The sequence below is a fragment of the Muntiacus reevesi genome, chromosome 3 (genome assembly GCF_963930625.1).
Source record: "Muntiacus reevesi chromosome 3, mMunRee1.1, whole genome shotgun sequence".
Taxonomy (NCBI): domain Eukaryota; kingdom Metazoa; phylum Chordata; class Mammalia; order Artiodactyla; family Cervidae; genus Muntiacus; species Muntiacus reevesi.
This window is the reverse complement of record NC_089251.1, coordinates 66,539,426-66,562,488: the sequence shown is the minus strand read 5'-3', so window position 1 is coordinate 66,562,488 and position 23,063 is coordinate 66,539,426. Positions and strand designations below refer to the sequence as shown.

The 23,063-nt window shown below is 37.9% G+C and overlaps 1 protein-coding gene across 1 annotated transcript in view; it reads left to right on the top strand.

The window, feature by feature from the left end:
- Window positions 1–23,063, top strand: part of ACYP2 (acylphosphatase 2) — a 173,544-nt gene that overhangs the window by 53,513 nt on the left and 96,968 nt on the right. The window lies entirely within an intron of this gene.

Here is a 23,063-nt window from a genome sequence, read left to right as displayed (position 1 = left end):
CTGTCCCCACTCACAGCCACCATTCCCAAGAGCACTCCACAGCAGACTTCCTGCAGGCAAATCTTAGTCTGTATGCTCGGGAGCCTGGCCTATGTATATAATTACAAATCTGGAATTACCCTGTAATACTGTATTGCAGTCTGATTTTTCACTGGGTGTTCATTTATTCCTTCAGATCCATGCTTCACTCTGTCCCATCCAGCTCTGTTCTGGAAAACTGACTTTTGTGGACTCCATTGGTGGGCTCCCTTACTCTCTACTGTCCAGTTGGGTTCTGAAATGAAGGGGGATAGAAAGACTTGGGTGTTTATTCTCCATGTCCTCCTTGCCCGGCTGTGGGTTGGAAGGGTCATCATTTCTCTACCTGAAGCCATAGGTCCTGCCACAAAGCCCTCTTGGACAGCTACAGGTGTTACCGTGTTCAGGTAATGGTTCCCTCCCTTCCTTTCCAGCCTTTGGATGATGATGACTCCCCAGTGATGCCAGCACCCTGGGGCGCTTCACCATCTCTCATTTGTTTCCTTTATCCCTGCCCAATCCTTGGTAAATGGCTATTCTTCTCAATCAACCCATCTGAATGTACTGTTGCTTCCTGGCAGGACCATGACTGATACAAAAATGAACTGAAAGCATTTTCCCCACTTGTAAGTGTTCTTTTAAAACATGATTTTTATTTGTCACATAAAATTCCATCATATAAACTTACTAGTGTTGTTTTTTTTTTTAACAATTCCCTATTGTTGGAGTAAACATATAATTTTATATTGATTTTTTAATCCTAACATATCAAAGCATTTATAATGCCATTAAAAACTCCCAGTAAAAAACTTTTAAAATAACCACTATATTATGTATGGGTAAAGCATGTTCCTTGAGTTGTTTATTCAGTAGTGATGGATATTTTTTTTTTCTAATTCATCTGATTTATTTTATATAGTGTTTATACTGACAAAGGAAATGTATTTTCAAGATGGTTGGCTGGTTTTGCTCTGTAGCTCCCCTAGACTAAAGCGAGGTTGTGGTTCAGATCCACAACCTCAAGGTCTTTAGTTCTGGGCTCTTAAAACAGTTCAGCTGGTGTAAACAACATTTTTACTTACTTTTTTTACTTTTCTGTTTTCTGGGCCAGGCTTTGCTTGGACACTGGAAAATAGACTAGGTGCCCCTTTTATGTTGCTTTTGTGCTCATAATTCTAGAAAAAATATAAATCATTTAGTGGAAAGAATGGAAGGAGAATATAGTTTTGATCACCATGTAGCTTGCATAAGAATAGCACCATAGTTGAAAATAGTGACAGTAGTGTTTTAATCAAGGAGTATGAGACTGGGACAAAGTAACTATGAATTTTAAAACTCTGGGGTGCTAGGTCTCTTCATTATTTGGTGGCTTCATGTCAGGTTTCTTAAGTTAACTTTTCTCTATTATTATAAGCACTTAAGTCAATTCATTCATTCACTCGTTCATTCAATACAGTCAATATTTTTTGAGCACTTAACTATGTGCTCCAGGTACCAGGATATAGCCGGGAACAAGTTGAGTAATTTACCTCTCATAGTACTGTCTCTTGAGAGTCAGATAATTAACAAATGAATGAATGAACAAGATAATCATGCAAACTGGTGGCACAGATGATAAAGAATCCACCTGCAAGGTGGGAGATCTGGGTTCCACCCCTGGGTTGGGAAGATCCTCTGGAGAAAGGAACGGTTACCCACTCCAGTATTCTGGCCTGAAGAATTCCATGGACAGAGGAACCTGGCAGGCTATGGTCCATGGGCTCACAAGACTGAGTGACTTTCACTTCACTCACTAGAAGGAAATAAGAAAGTGAAAATAAAAACGGCAGAGCACTTAACACTGGAAGGTCAGGGGTAAATATACACCTCATGTTGTGTGATATGGAAGGTAGTAGAGGGAGGGAGTAGATGTGAAGCTCAGCTCATTACAAGTCCTTAAACTCTCTGAACACTAGCACAGATTGAGCATAGATGACAAAAATGCTCACTACTTGCAGTAACTGTGGGACTGAATCAGAGAAAATTCCTAGTGTATAAGCATTACTTTCTACCAGGCCACAAATACACATTAGTATCCTTGTCTTAAAATTATACACATTAGTATCCTTGTCTTAAAATTATACATAACCTAAACTCTATGATGCCCATTGTGCAATGATCAATTTAATTCATCAGATACTTAATAAGCACTATGTGCCAGCCCTTGGTAATATATAATAGTGATTAAAGTGGACACCATCCTGCTTTGTCAGAGTTCACTTAGTGATCTTATTTGGCTGTGACTCACAAGCCATTTCTTGCCATTGGTTTTTCTGACTAGTGGTAACAACTTTTCACCCCATTACTAAGGACATTTTATGTTAAATTTTTGTTGTGAAATAAAATAAACATGTACAAAGTGCTTAAAATATAAGTCATAAATCTTAAAATCTGAGCCTTCTCTTACAAAGCCCCAGATGCTTATGTTTTTAAAATATTTATTTGTTTGGCTGTTCTGGGTCTTCATTGTGGCATGCAGGACTTTTGATCTTCATTGTGGCATGCAAACTCTTGGTTGCAGCATGCAAACTCTTAGTTGTGGCATGTGGGATCTAGTTCCCTGACCAGGGATGGAACCTGGACCCCCTGCGTTGGGAGTGCACAGCCTTAGCCACTGGACCACCAGGGAAGTCCCCCCAAATGCTTGTTTATGTGCTTGTTAAAAAAATTCTACTATTCCTCTACTAACAGTAACAAAGGAAGCAGAAAAGTAGAATATGAGACTTATGACCTGTTTGGTGTTTGCACAGCCTTTCTTTTGGATTGCTTTGGGTTTGGTGGAGTAGAGTAGAGATTTACTCATGCAAATTTACATGACTAGCAGTGACTCAACTTAGAGCAGTTTGTTTATCTAGTTTGGGAGTTGTTTCTTTTTTCTTGGTTTATTATTTATATACAGTAGCATTGCCCACACACCCAGGATCCCCAAAACTTGGCAGGTGGACCTGGCGATAAAGTTCTGGAAAGATTCCACATGGAAAGAGCAAAGAAGATCTTTAAGAAAACATCAAAATATTTAATGCTGAAATGCTAAAGGCAAATCCAGTTCAAGTTAGGAATAAGGTAGGGATGTCACCGACACAATGGACATGAGTTTGAGTAGGCTCTGGGAGTTGGTGATGGACAGGGAAGCCGGGTGTGCTGCAGTCCATGGGGTCACAAAGAGTCAGACACGACTGAGCGACTGAACTGATTTACCATCACCACCATTGAACCCTGCTTTGACAGTTTGAGGCAATATAATAAAAGCAAAATAAAATCTTGTAAAGCAGGAGACAGATGATCATTATTTGTATTTTATGACATTATCTACCTAGAAAACCAACAAAACCAACAGAAAAGCTGTTAGAATTAGTAAGCGAGTTTGAAAAGAGGGACGCCGTAAAATGAATTTGCAAAATTAAGTACCTACCTTAGGTTCCAATGTGATGGACTTAATTTTAACTGCCAGCATCTTTAAGAAATCACCCGTTTCCCACTTCATGAGCCCCCCAGCTTCCAGATACAGAGCAGCAGCTGAGAGGCTGTTGGTGTGATCATGGCCCCACTTGCCTGAGTACCATGGTTCGTCTGGTGGATAAGCAGGTGGTCCAAGCAGGATTAATAACAAACACTGAGAGACAGAAGCCCACTTTCTACTGGCCTGGGACATGACTGGACTGTCAGAAGACATCCTACCTTGACAATGTCATTTAATCCCTGGATCCACTCATGAATAGGCTACATAAACTAAGGATCAGGTCCTCCCCTAAATATTACAGGGTCTGGGTAAGAGTAAAAATGGACGTCCAGAAACTCTATGTTTGTATGTTGAATTTTCTTTCTTTTCAAGAATATTTATTTTTACTTATTTATTTGGCTGTGCCAGGTGTTAGTTGCACACACAGCATCTTTAGTTGTAGCATGGGAACTCTTAGTTGCGGCATATGGGATCTAGTTCCCTGACTAGAGATCAAACCTGGGCTCCCTGCCCAGACCCAGGACTGGGAGCACCAGGACCTTAGCCACTGGACCACCAGGGAACGCTGTGTGTTGAGTTTTACAATATAAACCTGGGCATTCTGAGGATGGGCCAGAATCTTAGGATAAGTGGTAATATAGAATAATGTCATAATTCATTCCTTAAAATTTATTTCCCCTGCTTCCATTTTAGCAGAATCACTGATAGTATTATAATAAAGTTATTCACTTAATTTTTGCTGTATTCACAGTAGTAATCTAAAATATTTAAAAATTTATAAAGAAAATTTAAAAAATACCTAATTTGAATAGGTTTCAGCAAAAATGTAAATTAAAGTAATTTCAAAAATTTGAAAGAATAAATGTTATAAAATATTTTTAAAAATGCTGCTTATCTTCTAAAATCTTTAAAATGATGAACTACCATTATAATTAATACCAAATTTTAATAAAACTATGGCTGATTCAAGTTGATTATGGCAGAAACTAATACAATATTGTAAAGCAGTTATCCTCCAATTAAAAATAAGTTAAAAAAATATTTTTAAAAACTACTTAAATTTGAAGATTTAAAATTTAATCCTTTGAAAATTTGATCTTGTATTTGATTTATAATGTTGTGTTTCAGGTGTATAGCACAGTGGTTCAGTTACACATATTCTTTTTAAAGTTTTTTTCCATTATAGGTTATTACAAGATATTAAGTATAGTTCCCTTCTATACAGTAGGTCCTTGTTGTTATCTATTTTATATATTGTAGTGTGTATCTATTAATCCCAGATTCCTAATTTATCCCTTCCCCCCTTTCCCTTTGGTAATGATAAGTTTGTTTTCAATGAAACTATTCTTAATTAGGATCAGGGTCTGTCTCCAAGGTCACAGTGGTACAGTATTTTCAAATAATCATTTCTTGAGGACACAGGGCAAGAAATACAGAGAAACATTCCAGGGGCCTGAACAATGTTAATCATGAGAGTGAATGTTCAACATTACAGGTTGCATTTGCAGTACTAAAGTCCCATATCCTGAGTAGCAGAGGATTCTCTTTCATTCTGCAATAAATGTATTTGTCTTTTTGTATGTGGAGGTGCTATAGGATATGAGCCCAGGGCTGGGGGCCTTTTGCTGAGGCCTGAGGACAGTATTGCCTAGGATGTCCCAGTTATATAACCCCCAAACTTTCTTTCCCACTTAAGCTAGTTTAAACTGAAAGGAAGGAAGGACATTAAACTAAAACTAAAAAAAGAAATAAGTCTCAAATATAATTATGTACAAAATAAAATAGAAAATAAGATCGCATTCATGATAGAACCCTAAATAAAATGCTCAAGAATTTAATAGACTCGTGGCATAAATAGATACATGTATAAAATATATGTGAAGAAGCCATTATTAAAATACATGATAGAAAAGCAGAAAACTTGATTAAATAGGGAAGGTGCTATGTCTTTTGATTAAAAGATTCAATATTATAAAAATAACAGTTCATTTTATAAAGACACCAGTTCATTTCAAATTAATTAATGCATTTAAAGAAATTCTAATTTTAATAAAAACTTGTCTTTCTGACACCATTCCATGCCAGATCTGTGGCTGCCCCTGATTAATCCAAGCAAATAATTTTAATCATGTCCTTCTTAGTTGTGAATGGTTAAAAAAAAACTGGTGACAGAACACACAGAAAGCAGTTTGCTGGTGGCTTCTAGTCTTCTGCTACATGTGAGTGAGGATACAGTGGCAGCCATCCTACACCATGAGGAGACCTAGCTATGGGGTGAAGCTGACATAGTGGACAGCAGAGCCGGAAACTGGGAAATGGAAATACATGGGTTATTAATGACATAGATGAGCCATTGTTTCAAGCAACCCTGATATTTGATCTACTTTTGGATTCAGCTGAAAGCCAGTCAATTTCATTTTTGTTTAAGCCTCTTGGAATTGACTTTCAGTCTTCTTGCGGCTTAGTATGTCTGAGCTGATACAGTAATCATCTCCCAGCAATGTTTCTTAGAGAAACAACAGAGTGTTTTAAAACTTATTTAGAAGAATAGAGAATTAAAAGTAGTACAGTAGTTTTAGCATTATAGTTCTAATACAAATACAGGCCAGGTAGGTCAATGAAATAGAACAGAAAGTTCAGAAACAGACCCTGATTTATGTAATTACTATATGGTCAAGACAGATTGTTTAGTAAACAATGTTGAGACCATTGGTTACTATTTGGAAGCATAAGTTTTTCTCCCTCCTACCAAATAAATCCTATCCAGATTAAGAGTTCAGTGTCAACGTGAAACCATTAAAGAATAGGAAGAAAATATAGATATCAAATCTTGGAGTTAGTGAGGGGTTTATATACAAAGTTGAATAAAATGTGAAGGAAATGCAGAATGATTTTGAAGTATTTAAAAGTTTATATGCTAAGGGAAAACATAAAATTTATGGTCAAAAGGTAAATTGTCAATATACTTCCATTATATATGTTATAAGTATATATAATAAATATTAAATATTTGCATAAAACACAGCACCCCCAAATACAAATAGAAAAAAACAGCCAGGTAGTTCACAAAAAAGAAAAGACATTGATTAGCAAATATATGCAAAATGTTTCATATCCCTAGTAAATAAATTTTATTTAAAGAGAGTTTTTTCAACCATCAATTTGGCAAAGATTAAATAGAATACCAGCACAATGTTGTGAATATTCTAAGTGCCACTGAATTGTTCACTTTAAAATGATTGCTGCTGCTGCTGCTGCTTCTGCTGCTAATTCGCTTCAGTCGTGTCTGACTCTGTGCATCCCCATAGAGAGCAGCCCACCAGGCTCCTCTGTCCTCAGGATTCTCCAGGCAAGAACACTGGAGTGGGTTGCCATTTCCTTCTCCAATGCATGAAAGTGAAAAGTGAAAGTGAAGTCCCTCAGTTGTGTCCCACTCTTAGTGACCTCATGGACTGCAGCCTACCAGGGTCCTCCATCCATGGGATTTTCCAGGCAAGAGTAAAATGATTGACTTTATGTGAAATTCAACTCAATTTTGAAAGAGGGGGAGAAAAAAAGAATGATAATATCTAGTATGGGAAGTATGTGGAGATATAGCCTCTCTCAGCCACTACAGTTTGCTTTGAGAATTGGTATAAATATTTCTGAAAGATAAACTAGAAGTATGTACCAAAAAAGACCTTGAAAGTGATCTTACCTTTTCCTTTCAGTCTTTAATTCCATTTATAGGAATATACACCTAGGAAATAATTAGATGTACTTAGATTTATGTATAAGCAAGTTATTTTTAATGGAGAAAATTCCAGTTAATTGTAGTGTTCAATCATAGAAGATTACTTATATTATCTGTATAATGAAATATTATTCACCCATTAAAAATCATATAACCAAATAATATTTTTGAGATACTATACTATGGGAGAAGGAAGACAAAGGGGCTATTTAAATTTCAAATTATTGCTCTTTAATCCATTGGGAACCATCTTAAAGTCAGCCTTTGTTTCTAATTTCCAAAAGTGCCTCTTTTTTTTGGGAGAAAAACGCAGCAGTCTGAGTGAATAGTTTTACTCTAAGCCAGAAAGTAGGAGAGCACTTGATCTAATGTAGGTGCTCTTCCCATCTGAGGGAAGGGGGAAGGAAAGAAGCCTTTCAGGTCACACTGGGTACAGAGAGGAACAGGGGTTCAGATGGGAGAGTGTATTGCCTTCTTGTTAAAAACCTCAAAGCAGGACATGGAGTATCCGGGAGCACAGGAATGGTACTGGACTTCCCTGATGCAGCCCAAATTCTAGGAATGCAGGGCCGAAGGGAGACGTTTGGGTGGCAGGCTTGAGGTGTGCCTTGGGGGGCCCACAACCTGAGCATACAGGGCTGGATGGGGGCTGCCTACAGAAAAGCTGGGGGAATAAGTGACTTGCTAGAGACCTGAGGAAGGGTGAGAAAGCCAGAGGCCAGAACAACAGGCAAGGTCCCTGGCCTGCCGTGTGCCCACCTAGTCCTGCAGCCAGCGGCTTCACAGCAGCAGTACTGCGTGGTGAGCCAGGGGCTCAAGGGGCATCTCAGTGGAGGCTGGCGAGGACCCACAGGGCCACCCTCGGACCAGAGGCTCTCCACCTCCGTCCCCAGCATGGGGCACACTCTGCCCTGCAGCCAGGCGCCACCCTGGGGGAAAAGGAGTGGAAAGGCAGCTTTTTGGAAGAGAGGAACACAGTCCCAGTAGAGTTTGAACCTTAAAATCATAGCATGTTTACCCAAAATGCAGTCTTTAAAATATTTTGAAAATATTTAAATGCCTCTTTTTAAAATGTCACTTATCTTAAAAAGTAACATTTTCCATTCACCATTACTAGGGATGGGAGCTATAGAGCAAGAAACAGTCTGGCACAGAAACTCAATAAAGTTAAATATTTTTAGTTTGTATGTTTTTATCTGATTGAAATAATAGTTTAAAATGTTTAAGGACACTGGAAGATGTTCATTATATTTAAAAAGCAAGTAGTAGGGTACAATGGGATTTTAATTTTGTAAAATAATATTTCCTATTATGTACATAAACATGTAAACATCAAAAAACCTGGAAAGATGTACATCTAAATATTAACAGTATTTCTGAGTATAGAATTATTTTATGGTAATTTTCATATTTTTAAGATGAACTTTTTTCCCTTAAAATCAGGAAGAAATTGTTTAACAAAGCAAAGTATAGAGCCTGTTGTTCACATGCGTGGTCCGTGGACAGCAGCATCCGCATCACCTGGGAACATGTTAGAAGTGCAGATTCTCAGACTCCACTCTGACCTCCTGAGTCGGCATCTTCACTTTAACCTGTTCCTTAACCAGTATTTCCTATAAATGCAGTGCCAGCCCCTTTCTTACAGTAACTTGCTCAGGTCACAACCTTGGTCATCCATGACTCCTCTGTTTCTTTCTCTTCCCATCTCCTATCCATCACTAAATTCTCTTCTTTCAAAATAGATCCATAATCTTCCCCCCACTTCAATGATCACATAAATCCAAACCACCGCTTATCTTTTGGGATTATTGCAGAGCTGTCAGTTTTGGCTTCTGTGTCCCCAGTATAGTCGGGCTCACCCGGTGACTTAGACAGTACAGAATCCACCTGCAATGCGGGAGACCTGGGCTCCATCTCTGGGTCGGGAAGATCCCCTGGAGGAGGGCATGGCAACGCACTCCAGTATTCTTGCCTGGAGAATCCCCATGGACAGAGAAGCCTGCGGGCGACAGTCATGGGGTCCCAAAAAAGTCGAACCCAACTGAGCGACTAAGCAAAGCACAGCACAGTCGGTATAGTCTCCTCCCTGCATAGCAGCCAAAGGATCCTTGTAAGACGCAAGTTGGGTCTTGATTCTCCTCTGCTCCAAATGGTTCAGTGACTGCTCATCTCACTCAGAATAAGACCCCAAATCCTTACGGTGTACTTCAAGGTCACGCGTAAACTGGTCCCCTCCTCCACTGTATTACCATCTCTCTGATCTGATGTGTTTCCGTCTCTCTTGTTCCCCCCAACTCCAGCCACACCGGGTTCTCCTTGCTGTTTCTGGGGCATGCCAAACACATGCATTATCACCCTAGGGTCTTTGCCCCTGGTGTTCCTGAGAGGCAGAGTATAGTGATGATGGTTAAGAGCAAGATTTTGGAGTCAGACTCTCTGGGTTCCCAATTCAACCCTTCTATTTACTAGCTGTGTGACTTACACAAGTTACCTTAATTCTCTGAGCCCCAGTTTCCTTATCTATAAAATAGGGATCATAATAGTACCTGTATGCAATTGTTAAGAGGATTAAATGAGTCTACCTGTGTAAAGCAGTTAGGATACTGATGGCACAGGAGAAAATGCTTTATGACTATAAACCATCACTACTCCCACAGGTTTCCAAATGACTCACTCCCTCATTTTATTAAAATCTCAACTTGGATGTGCCCTAGTTGAAGATTTCTCTGAATACATTTCCTTCCACTCTGTCTCTGTGTCTTAACCGGCTTCATTTTTCTTCTTAGCACCAATCAATATTTGAACATGTTTGTTAATTTGTTTGATATTGATTTCTACCCACTAGAATGTAGGTTCCAAGGAGAGCTGGGAATCGTTCTGGCTAATAGTATCTGGCATGTGCAGTTAAAAACACAAGATCTTAAATTTGTCAAATCTTGTTAGTACTTGAATTGAAGATTCCCAAATTTAAATCCAAGAACTAATCCTTGGAGAAATGAGACAAATTAGCATAAACACACAGAGCATATATAAATCAGTATAGGGAGACCAGCCATTCTTGTTTGGGAAAGAACATTTTTTCTTAACCTGAAAGTGTTTTTCCTCTTAAGAGTGTCGAACTATTCTTTCTTTAATTAAAGGCTTTAGTTAGGAGATTATAGTTTAAAATTTTCCCTAGTATTCCTGTTTTTATTGCTCTATTTTAAAATATCCTTGCTATCTCTATTTAATTAAAATATTTCTGAAATATAAGATGTTATCAACCTTGTGGTGCTTCTCAAAATTTTAAAAAATATTACTGCTCTGGTGAAATTAAAAATCTGAGCATGACTCCAAATAAAAATGTAGACAACATACCCAGTTTTATTGATATAAGGTTCTAACTGCAGCAAAAACCTGGGAAGTTGTGTTATTAATAAAAAATCCTTGCTGCCACTGTATTCATTGTATTTGCCTATTGTTTTAAAAAAAATAGAGATTTAGAATATTTTTTTTAAATGGAAGAAGAAATCTAGGTTTCAATTACTAGGCCATATTATGAATAAAAGTATTAGAGATATGACTTAGGCATGAAAACAAAAAGCCTTTCCCATAACCTACACTTGGTTTCAGGTTGAAGAACTTGGTTTAAGTTTTAATCTATTGAGGTCTTTGCTGTCCTTTAAAGAAAATAAGGTCTACATTCTCCATTTATCAAATAATGCAATTTAAGCTTTATTATAACATAGAAGATAATTTTTATTGTTGTTCAGTCGCAAAGTCATGTCCAGCTCTTTGCAGCTCCATGGACTGCAACATGCCAGGCTCCTCTGTCCCCTGTCTCCTGGAGTTTGCGCAAACTCATGTCCATTGAGTCTGTGATGCTACCTAACCATCTCATTCTCTGCTGCCCCCTCGCCTTTTGCCTTCAGTCTTTCCCAGCATCAGGGTCTTTTCAATGAGTGGGCTCTTTGAATCAGGTGGCCAAAGTATTGGAGCTGTAGAAATAATAGGTACCATTTGCTGAATACTTATGTATTTGTTAAAACATTAATACAGTTATTATCTCATTTAATTCCAAGTCTAACTCTGTAAAATGGTGGTTATTAAAGTTTAACTGTTGAGCAAACCAAAGTGTAGGGAGGGGGAAGAAACTTTTTGAGACAGGCATCACTTGTAGATGGTGGAACTGAGATGAACTCCCAGGGGTGACTCCACCATGAGTCTGAATCCTGTACATAATTCCTGTACCTGGCACACAGTCACAATTAGTGCTCAAGGTAAAACAAAACTTTTCTTTCTGTTTGCTTTCTTTCAGGTGTATTCTTGTTTTGCTTAAAAGGTCAAATTCTCATTTAATAATTATGTGGATTTATACTAATGATAAAAATCAACCTTACATTTTTTAACCTACAATATTGTCTGGAAGGTAGTCTGGAATGATTGACAACTATTATCACACAAAAAGCCCATTCTAGTGGAATAATGGCAGCAATTTATGTATTCTGTAATTAGGATTTTCTCTTTGTATTTGCAAATACAAAAATAATAATACAAAATACAAACAATAAAAATACAAAAGTAATAATATGTTAGAAAGTAGTTGACATTATGAATTGGGAGAAAATAGAAATATTATGATTTATGGCTGACTTAATTTGTTTTAAATTATAGAATAAAATAATTCACTCTTTTGATTTTATTTGTACTATGTTCAAAAAGATTTGAAAATCAGAGTTTTAAATAGGCATGATATATATATATATATATATATATATATATATATATATATATATATATAAAATCCTCAAGTCAGATTATCCTTCACCCCATCAGCATTTTCCTTGGGGAACACTGTATAACAGTGAAAAGACACCAACAGTGTGTCTGACAGTTCAGCTCAATTCTGACACTATCTCCTGGGATAGAATCAGATTCCACAGGTAAAGGACTCAGTCCCTAGTTAGATATGAAAACTGTTTGGGTTAGGAATGAATTATCTTCTTTTTTTATATGCTTTTACACCTGATTAAAATGCTATCCATGCAGTAGGTGGTCATCTCACTGTGATGTTACTTAAAGTATAAATATTCAGTCAGTATCACTAGTGAAGACTCTAAAAGCTATTTCAGGTTTTTTGCTTTCTGATAATGAATATTCAAATGGAAGCAGGAAAAGAGAACCACATGCATTTGCTTATTTTGGGGACCTAAAACTAAATCAGACTAGAGACCTCAAAGCTCAAAAGTGGCTAAACTGTATAACTCTCTTGTTTTTAATTAAATTTTCAGGGGCAGGTTTTTATTTTCAAAAATAGTGTGTGCATCACTGTACAAGTTGGCATTTCTTCTGTTAGCTTTCTTAGTTCCTTTGGGAGTGTTGCTGTTGTCCATTCCTTCAGTGCTTCTAACATACATCTTCTTTGACATTTAGTCATCTTTCGTGTGGTTCATAGATTTTATTTCTTGAATAAGTGTTAGGAATAGGTTTAGCTGTATGTTACAGAAAACCCAAATCATACTGGCTGAAAGAAAACACAGATTTGTTTTTCTCTTATGTAAGAGATGTGCTGAGGATACAGTTAAGGCTCACGTGGCAGTTCTCTAGTCACAAGGATCCAGACTTCATGTCTCTCTATGTCTCCTCATATAGTTTCAGGGTGGCTTCCACAGCTCCAGCTTTAGCATCCACAGTCCAGGCAGCAAGATGAAAGAAGGGAAAGAGACCTGCTTCCTGACTGGGTCATCTGCCTTTAAAGCGATTTCTTAGGAGCTTCATTCAGTGACTTGTGCTTCATTAGCCACAGGAAAGGGTGGTAAATAAATGCTTTTAGCTGGGCATATTGCCATGTCAAGTAAAACTAGGGTTCTCTTACTGCAGAAAAGGGGCTGAATGTTTAGCCATCTAGAGACTTCTGCAACAACTTAATTCCCATGGGAACAGAGTCTGCAATCCAGGCTTGGGTGTGGACCATTTATCTGGGAGGTGATCCCAGGAAGCAGAATAATAGAGAAAGGAGTGAAATAGGGAAGGAAGAAAAGTCAGTGAAAGGCTGCTGTAGAATTGGGCTCTGTTACCATAGGGCCAGGGGCACTGTGTCTCTGAGGACCCTCTGAAGAACCATGAAGAATGCATCTCCAAGACAGTTTCCCTCTCCCCATCCCCTAGGCTGGGGAGAAGCTGGGAAGACCCTTCCACTGACTGTCCCATTGGTTTTCTCCAGGGGGATTAAACCCCCTTGCCTTTACTGACAAAAGTGGTGAATGGTGTTCACAAAGACCCAGCCACTTTTTCCATGGGGAGTGTGTTAGTTTTCTATCCTTGTGTAACAAATTACTACAAAATTAATAGCTTAAAATAACACCCTCTATTAATTACTACAAAGTTAATTAATTACTGACTCATTAGAAAAGACCCTGATGCTGAGAAAGATTGAAGGCAGGAGGAGTGGGGATGCCAGAGGATGAGATGGTTGGATGGCATCACTGACTCGATGGACATGAGTTTGAGCAAGTTCTAGGTGTTGGTGATGGACAGGGAAGTCTGGCATGCTACAGTCCATGGGGTGGCAAAGAGTTGGACTAAGCCACTGAACTGACTGACAAAATTAATGGTTTGAAACAACACCCATTTATTAATTGAGTGTTGCAGTCCGATGTTTGACATGGTGTTGGACTGCACCCCACAGGCCTTCAAGTCATGTCCTTGCCCAGCCTCAAGAGTGAGAAAAGAGCCCAGAATCAGCAACAGAGACATCAGTGGTCTAATGGATGCAGGGAGCTTACATGTCTGAAGCAAGGTCCTAGAGCAATACCCCACCCTGTGTGGCAGATGGTGGGCAGGATGTGAGGTGAGGGGATTGGGGAAGGAGGAGGAAATTGACATCATCAGGCTGGCTCATCAGTTACCAGGGAAACCAGAGGAGCACATCCCCCTAACCACTCCTTTGATAAGCTATCATAGGGAAGTTCTCATCTACAGATTAGAACAGTCACTAACTGGGGCTGGGACAAGTGTGTAGACACTTACTGTCTAGGCCCTATGATTAAGAAGGTAGGTGAGTAATGTGAGTAGAAGGTAGGTGGAGCAGGGACTGGTCAAGTAGGAGATGTACAGAGAACAGGAGAATAGCCATCTTGGGTGGCCTGATCATACACATGGTTACTGAATGCTCTGACTGGGGTAAACACAAAGCTGAAAACAAGATGTTGAATGGGCTGAGTTCTCATCTGAAGGCGCTGGTGAAAAACCCACCTCCCAAGCACTTCTGAGTTGTTGGCAGAATTCAGTTTTCTGTGGTTGTAGGACTGAGGTTTACTATGTTAGTCACTCAGTCATGTCCACCTCTGCAACCCCACGAACTGTAGACTGTCAGGATCCTCTGTCCATGGAATTCTCCAGGCAATAATACTGAAGTAGGTTGCTATTCCGTTCTCCAAGGGATCTTCCCAACCCAGGGATCGAACCCTGGTCTCCTGCATTGTAGACAGATTCTTTATTGTCTCAGTCACCAGGGAAGGCCAGGTTTCTGCTTACTTGCTGGCTGTTTTCTGGGGTTAACTCTCAACTCTCAGAGAACCTTGTGGCCCTCTCTGTCTTTAAGCCAGCAACTATGCATTGAAATCCTTCTTTGTGCTTCAAATCTGATGTCCTCTTCTGCCATTTACAGAGAAAATTTAGTGGTTTTTAGTATATTTACAATATTGTACAACCATTATCTTTTTGCAGAATATTTTCATCATCCCATAAAGAATCCTTATATCCATTATATAAGTCACTCCCCCTTCTCTTGTACCCTCAACTTCTGGCAACTACTAACCTACTTTCTGTCTCTGTGGATTTGCCTGTTCATATAAATGATATCTTATAATATGTGGTCCTTTGCAACTGACTTATTTCACTTAGCATAATGTTTTCCAAGATTTATCCATGTTGTGGCATGTATGAATACTTCATTCTTTTTTATGACTGAATAATATTCCATCATATGAATATACCACATCTTGTTTACCCATTCATCACTTCTTGGACATTTAGATTGTTCCCACTTCTTGGCTATTATGAATAATGTTGTTACGAACATTCATGACATAGTTTCATGTGGACATGCTTTTAGTTCTCTTAAAATTTCTGGGTCCCTTGGTAATTCTATGTTGAACTTTTTGAAGAGTAGCCAAACTGTTTCCCAAAGTGACTGTACCATTTTACAAAGCAGTATATGAGAGTTTTTCTCCACAACCTCACTAATGCTTATTACAGTCTTTTTAATTTTGGCATCCTAGTGAGCATGTGGTGATATCTCATTTGGTTTTGATTTGCTTTTTCCCAATGATTAATGATGTTGAATATTTTTCATGTGTTTATTAACTATTTGTATATACTCTTAGGAGAGATTTCTGTCCAAATCTCTTGACTGTCTTTAAAACATTTAGGTTATTTGTCTTTTTGATTGTTGAGTTGTAAGAGTTCTTTTTTTTTTTACATCCTGCATATTAGACCCCTATCAGATATAGAATTTGCAAATATTTTCTCCCCTCCTATGGATTCCTTTTCTTGATGGTGTCTTTGTAGCACAATATTCTTTTATTTTGATGATGTTCATGTTTTTTCTGCTGCTCATGCTCTTGTTGTCACATATTAGAAATCTTGCTTAAGCTAAAGTCATGAAAATTTACACCTATTTCTTTTCTAAGCATTTGTATGTTGAACTCATATATTTAGGTCTTTGATTCATTTTGAGTTATTTTTTACATATGGTATAAGGTTAGGGATCCAACTTTATCCTTTTGCACTTAGGTATCCAGTTTTCCTAGCAACATTTGTTAAAGAGACTGTTCTTTCCCCATTGAATAATCTTGATACCCTTATAGAAAATCAATTCACTATGGGTACATAGACATATTTCTGAACCCTCAGTTCTAGTCTATTTATCCATAATTTGTTCATATGCCAGTACCACACAGTTTCAATTACTGGTTATAGTAAGTTTTGAAACTGGAAACTGTGAGACCTTCAACTTTAGTCTTCTTTTTGAAGATGTTTTTGGCTGTTTGTAGTTTCTTGCAATTATATGTGAATTTTAAGACCAGGTTGTCCATTTCTGCAAAAAAATAAAGTTGAAATTTTAATGGGGATTTTACCAAAACTGTAGATCAATTTGGGAATATTGACATCTTAACAATATTAAGTCTTGGAATTCATAACCATGGGATTTCTTTTCATTTATTTAGGTCTTCTTTAATTTCTTTCAACAATGTTTTATAGTTTTTAGTGCATAGTGTTGAGCTTCTTTTGTTAAATTTATCCCTACGTATTTTATTGCTTTTGATTCTATTGTTAATAGGGTTGTTTTCTTAATTTTATTTTCAGATTTTTTTTTCATTGCCAAATATACAGAAATACCATTGACTCTTGGATTTGATCTTACACTGAGCAGCCTTGCTGAACCCATTATTGGTTCTGATAGTTTTTCAGTGGATTTCTAAGGATTGTCCATGTACAGAATCATGTCATCTGCAAATAGAGATAGTTTTCTTTCTTCCTTTCCAATCTGAAAGTGAAAGTTGCTCAGTCTTGTCTGACTCTTTGCAACCTTGTGGACTATAGAGTTCATGAAATTCTCTGGGCCAGAATACTGGAGTGGGTAGCCTTTCCCTTCTCCAGAGCATCTTCCCAACCCAGGGATCAAACCCAGATCACCTGTATTGCAGGCAGATTCTTTACCAGCTGAGCCACAAGGAAAGTCCAAGAATAGTGGAGTGGGTAGCCTATCCCTTCTCCAGCAGATCATTCTGACCCAGGAATTGAACCGGGGTCTCCTGCATTGCAGGCAGATTCTTCACCAACTGAGCTATCAATCTGGGTGTCTTATATTTTTGTCTCTTGCCTAATTGCCCTGACTAGAACCTGTAGTACAAGGTTGAATAGAAATAGTACTGAGGGCAATTATCTCGTCTTATTTTTAATCTTAATCTTAGGGGGAAATCTTTCACCATTAAGAATAATGTTAGTTATGGGTTTCTTATAAACATCTTTCATAAGGTTGAAAAGACTCCTTTTTATTCCCATTTTGTTGCTGTGGTTTTTAATCATGAAACGGTGCTAGATTTTGTCCAGTGGTTTTTCTGTGTCTGTTGAATTGGTCAGGTGTTTTGGTTTTCCTTCTATATTCTCTTCTATATTCTATTGATATAATGTATTACATTGATTTTAGAAGTTGTACATATTAAAAAGGAATGCAGTTGACTCAGTTCTAATTAGGTGGATGAACCTAGATACAGAGTGAAGTAAGAAAGAAAGAGAAAAACAAATATCATATATTAGTGCATATATATAGCATCTAGAGAGATGGTAGTGCAGGGCAGTGCAGCAAGTGGTGCTCTTTATCTGCAGGGCAGCAATGGAGATGCAGATGTAGAGAACAGACTTGTGGACACCAGAGGGGAAGAAGAGGAATGAACTGAGAAAGCAGCACTGAGACATATACATTAGCATATGTAAAATTAGATAGCCATTGGAAATCTACTGTACGGCACGGGCACTCACACCCAGGGCTTCGTGACAACCTAGAGGAGTGGGACGGAGAAGGCAATGGCACCCCACTCCAGTACTCTTGCCTGGAAAATCCCATGGACGGAGGAGCCTGGTAGGCTGCAGTCCATGGGGTCGCAAAGAGTCAGACATGACTGAGCGACTTCACTTTCACTTTTCACTTTTATGCATTGGAGAAGGCAATGGCAACCCACTCCAGTACTCTTGCCTGGAAAATCCCATGGACAGAGGAGCCTGGTGGGCTGCAGTCCATGGGGTCGAGAGGAATCGGACACGACTGAGCGACTTCACTTTCACTTTAATGCATTGGAGAAGGAAATGGCAACCCACTCCAGTGTTCTTGCCTGGAGAATCCCAGGGATGGGGTCGCACAAAGTTGGACACGACTGAAGTGACTTAGCAGCAGCAGAGGAGTGGGAAGGGGTGGGAGGTGGGAGAGAGGTTCAAGAGGGAGGGGCATACTTATACCTATGGCTAATTCATATTGGTGCATGGCGGAAACCAACACAATACTATAAAACAATTATCCTCCAATCGAAAATAAATAAATTTTAAAATACATTGAACCTATAGAACTGTTTTGTCTTTTTAAAAATTTTTATTTATTTTTTAATTGAAGGATAATTGCTTTACAGAATTGTGTTGGTTTCTGCCAGACATCAACATGAATCAGCTTAGAGTACTCTTGCAATGCTTTTTCCTTAAAAAAAAAAAAATAGTGATTTGTTTTGTGAATTTCCTTATAAGTCTGACATTTTTTTTCATTTGCGTTATAGATTATATCTTTCCTGGACATAGGGTTCTTGGAATATAGTCCTTTTTTCTTTAAAACCTATGTACATCTCTCAGGCTCCTGAGTGGCTTATGAAAGATCCAGTAGCAGTCTGTTTATTTTCACCTTTGTGAGTGGGTAGTCTTTTCTCGCTATCTTTATGACTTGATTATTACTCTTAAGCTACAAAAACTTCATCATAATTTGTCAATTGTGTGTCTTCCCCCGCCCCCCCCATAATAAATACCTGGCATTTGGTGACCTCCTTTGATCTGATAATTAAATTCTTTCTTCAGCACAGAAGTTTTCCTATTTGATCATTGCTTCTATTCTTTTTGATTTTCTGAATATTTGCAATATTAGGCTTTCTGGATCTGTCTTGAATGCCTCATATTTTTACCAATAATTTACATTTCTTTGTATTTTTTGCTTTATTATATGATAGTTCCTTTACTTCATTTTCCAGTTTACTAGTTTTATTTTCATCACTAGCCATTTTTCTTCCTCTACTGGAATTTTAACCCCAGCTTTCATGTTTTTTTTAAGCTCCTCCAAAACTTTTTGTAGTAATTCTCTTTGGGTATCCTCTTAAACATTCTTCTTACACTGTTCTTGTTTCTTGTATTGACTTGACCTTGGTAGAAGGCGCATGTTCTGTCCACTCTGGTTTCCCTAGTTTGAGCTGTTATGTAGTCTGTTAGATGTCTATGAAGAGTCTTTGCTTCTTTAGGTCAAGGGAGTGTGTACTTCCTAACACCTGCAGAGGTGTGGTGAGTGAAGTCTGTCGGGCCACAGTGGATATTGTCAATAACCCACAGGAACTGAGCTCAAAAACCATGAAACACATCGGGGTGTAAAGAGGCTATTTTAGTCAAAGGCAAGATGAAGAACCAGGAGGAACAAGTCAGCACTGAAGAGGTAACGCCAGAGAGAAGCATATAGGCCATGTGAGGGGCAGAAACCTCCATTCTTGACAGGGAGGACTGCTATTTGTTCTTGACCTTAGGTTCTCACAAAACCTTTGCATGTCCTCTTATGATACCAGTTATGCATCTTCATTTCCACACCTATTCCTGCCAGACACCCACCCTCCACTACTCTCTTGGGGTGACTTGAGTTAACAGCTGTATGCACGCCAGGCAGCAGTCACACCACGGTGCCACTGTGAGATGCTTTCATCTTCACGCAAGGATCAGGAAATGTTGGAGATCCATCTCTTCAACATCCTTCCTATAATGACTCAGACTTCCCTCACCAGGTATCTCCTCTAAGTAGTCTTTTCTAAACAATTTCATTCCTTTCCTAAATCCCTTTTCCGAAATTCTCCTTGAGTTCCTGAAGTTTAACTGTCTTTCTAGAGCCTTTTATCTGTATAGCGTCACCGAAGTATCTCACATAACTGGATCAGGGATACTCACCTGCAGCTAATTTTGAACCTTTCATGTGATACAGACATTGCTTTAGGATTCAATTCATATAAATAATTATGAGTAATGTACTAATCAAGAAAATTCCCTTTTAGAAGGTAATTTTCTAGATATTTATGGCTATATTCTCTTTAACTAATTCATGTCTTTACTGTTCTCATTTACTTCTATTCTCTAGTTCAAGTATCACAAGGTAGCAGCGGTTGGTTGAATTTACCTGGGACTGATGCATACTGTTGGGATAGAATAAAGCTGTTGTGTTGTTTTAATGTAAGCTTACCTTTTATTTTTTTTTTTTTTGAAGTATTTATTTGACTGTGCTAGGTCTTACTTAGTTGCAGCATGTGGAATCTCATTCCATGACCCAGGGACAAACCTGGGCACCCTGCACTAGGAGCTCTGAGTCTTAGCCACTGGACCATCAACGAAGTCCCAGAAGTAAGCTTACCTTTGGATGGGACATGCAAACCCTGACCCCCTCCCCCATACCTTTTTTACACCTGACACTTCCCACATTTTTGTCAAATCCCCTCTCCTTGAAGACAGTTGGCTTTTAAGTTTGGGACCTTGGCCTCAAGATGTTATTGTAATTGATTCGCTTGCAGGTATTTTTCTTAAACATTTATAATGGATAATATTGTGAACTAGAGGCACATGTCATGAGTTGCAGTTTAGATCTGTTATTCACTATCATTGCTGGCTATGCTTAGAGAATGACTTTGAATTGTTTTCCTACCCAATGAAAAAGTTTTTTTCCCCATGACTTGTGATGTTTATAAAATGTTTATATAACAAACATGTTATTATATGTTTTCATCTAATTAAGTTGTCTGTCACTTTGCTAAAGGTATAATTAGTAAATTCTACCTTTATTATGTCTAGCTCAAAATGAATGTACTAAATGGCACTTTGAAAACAAGATAGTTTATCCTCTGTGCTTTGACAGACCTCAGACTTGTAGTTTTCACAAATGACATGCTTTATTTATACTGGCTGCCTATTAGCATTGTATAAATTCTCCGTAGTATTGGTGTGTCTTTGTTTCCTGAAACAGGTGTACCAGTCCATTTACTTTAGTTCAATTGAATCCTCTTGTGATCTTTTCCACAATTATAGAGTAAGTGAAATTCACTTACTCTGAAATATAATTTGGAAATGCAAACTAAATGTTCCCCTGTAGGGGGTGCAATCTGTTTTAAACTCTTAGTATGTGTAATGAAAGTTATGCACTGTAGAGGGAACATTCAGAGGCTTCCTCCATATTAACACAGGTTATTCAAATGATTTGAAAATCTTTTATGTTTGATAGCTAGTGTTTTCCTCAAGTTATAAAATCTGCATAATGTTAGAGTAAATGCAATAAACTTACTTTTTATTATGGTTTTGGGCATTGAATTAATCAGGGTGCTCCAGAGAAGCAGAATCTATAGTATGTGTATGTGGTATACTAATATATATATACACACACAGTGCACACAGCATACATGGTAATTCATATGTGTGTGTGTATATGGAAAAAGAGAAAGAGGTTTATTATTGTGGGAGCTGGCAAATCTGAAATCTGTAGGGCAGGCAGGCTGACTGGCAATTCAGGTAAAATAGTTAAGTCACAGGCTGGAGGTGGAATTCCTCCTCTCAGAAACTTTAGTCTTCGCTCCTAACATCTTCAACTGATCGAATGTGGTTCACCCACATTATGGAGGATAATTTGCTTTACTTAAAGTTAACTGATTATAAATATGAATCAAATCTTAAAAATCTTTATAGCAACATCTAGTCGAGTGTTTAACCAAACAACTGAGCACCATAGTCTAGCCATGTTGGCACATAAAATTATCACTAGCATCTTGCATACATTTTTGTCAGTGTAGGTATGAATCACAATTAAAGATAATAGTAGCTGGATTTTTGGAGTAGCTTGGACTCAAAATTTAGTACAACTCTCTAGTAATAAAGATTCAAATGTATATTTTAGTACTCCAAAGTTGAGTGGGTGGGACATAAAACATATAAACCATGCCATCCTTCTTTTTTTTTTAATTTTTATTTTCTATTGGAGTATAATTGATTTACAATATTGTGTTAGTTTCAGATATACAACAAAATGATTCAGTTATACACATCTATATCCATTCCCTTTTTCAGATTCTTTTCCCAAATACGTTATTGCAGAAGATTGAATAAAGTTCCCTGTGCTGTATAATATATCCTTGTTGATTATAAACCATCCTTTTCAGTTTGGACTTTTTCCATAATATCTTTTGAGGTAATCTATAATAGTTTTATTTCAGTTTGTCCTTTGAAGCTTAGCTTTCAAGTTCTCTGTGTGCATGCAAAATTGGGCATTGTTGAACACATAATTAGAATAGTGGCCAAAATGTGGATTAGAGAAAGAAGGTTGGAAAACTTGCTATCCTGTGGAATTTCTGAAATCCTAAAATTGTTACAACACAAAATGTTCCAGGACCTCACACATATCCATAAAATATATCTTCTGAGCTATGTTCCTCCTGTGGTTGGTGTATGCTTCCAACTCGGAGAGAAGTCAAGCTTGCTTTTTGTCTGACCTTGAATGATTCAGTTGGAGGTCGTCTAGTTGGATTCATCCTCTAATATTTTTGTTTGTTTTTGTCTCTAAGTTTTTCTTTCTCTTATGTAGTTCAATTCACTTAAAAATCTTTTATTTTTTTCCCCTGTAGACCTAAAGTGGATCTCTCTCTGTCTCCTTTCTTCTTTCTCTTTCAGTTCTGATCCTGATGTTAATAATATATTGTCCCTAATCTTGGACTTCTTATTTTCAACTTACATGACAGTCTTATTTTCCCTGAGAATACTGTGATGTTCTTATTAAATCCTAGGATAATGAGTGGAAGTTAAGCGTGTGTCTATCTTTTTAATTGTTGGAGCTTGACTCTACATGACTTTTCATTTTATGATGGAAAGCAGATTTTCCATTAGCTTGGAATCATGTGACTCCCAGAGTTGGGCAGGAAATTAGTTTTTGTCCAAAATAGCAGGATACAACAGAAGTGATTTTCTTAGCTCCAAAGCCTCTCTGCTGGAGAAACACAAATTGAAATAGTG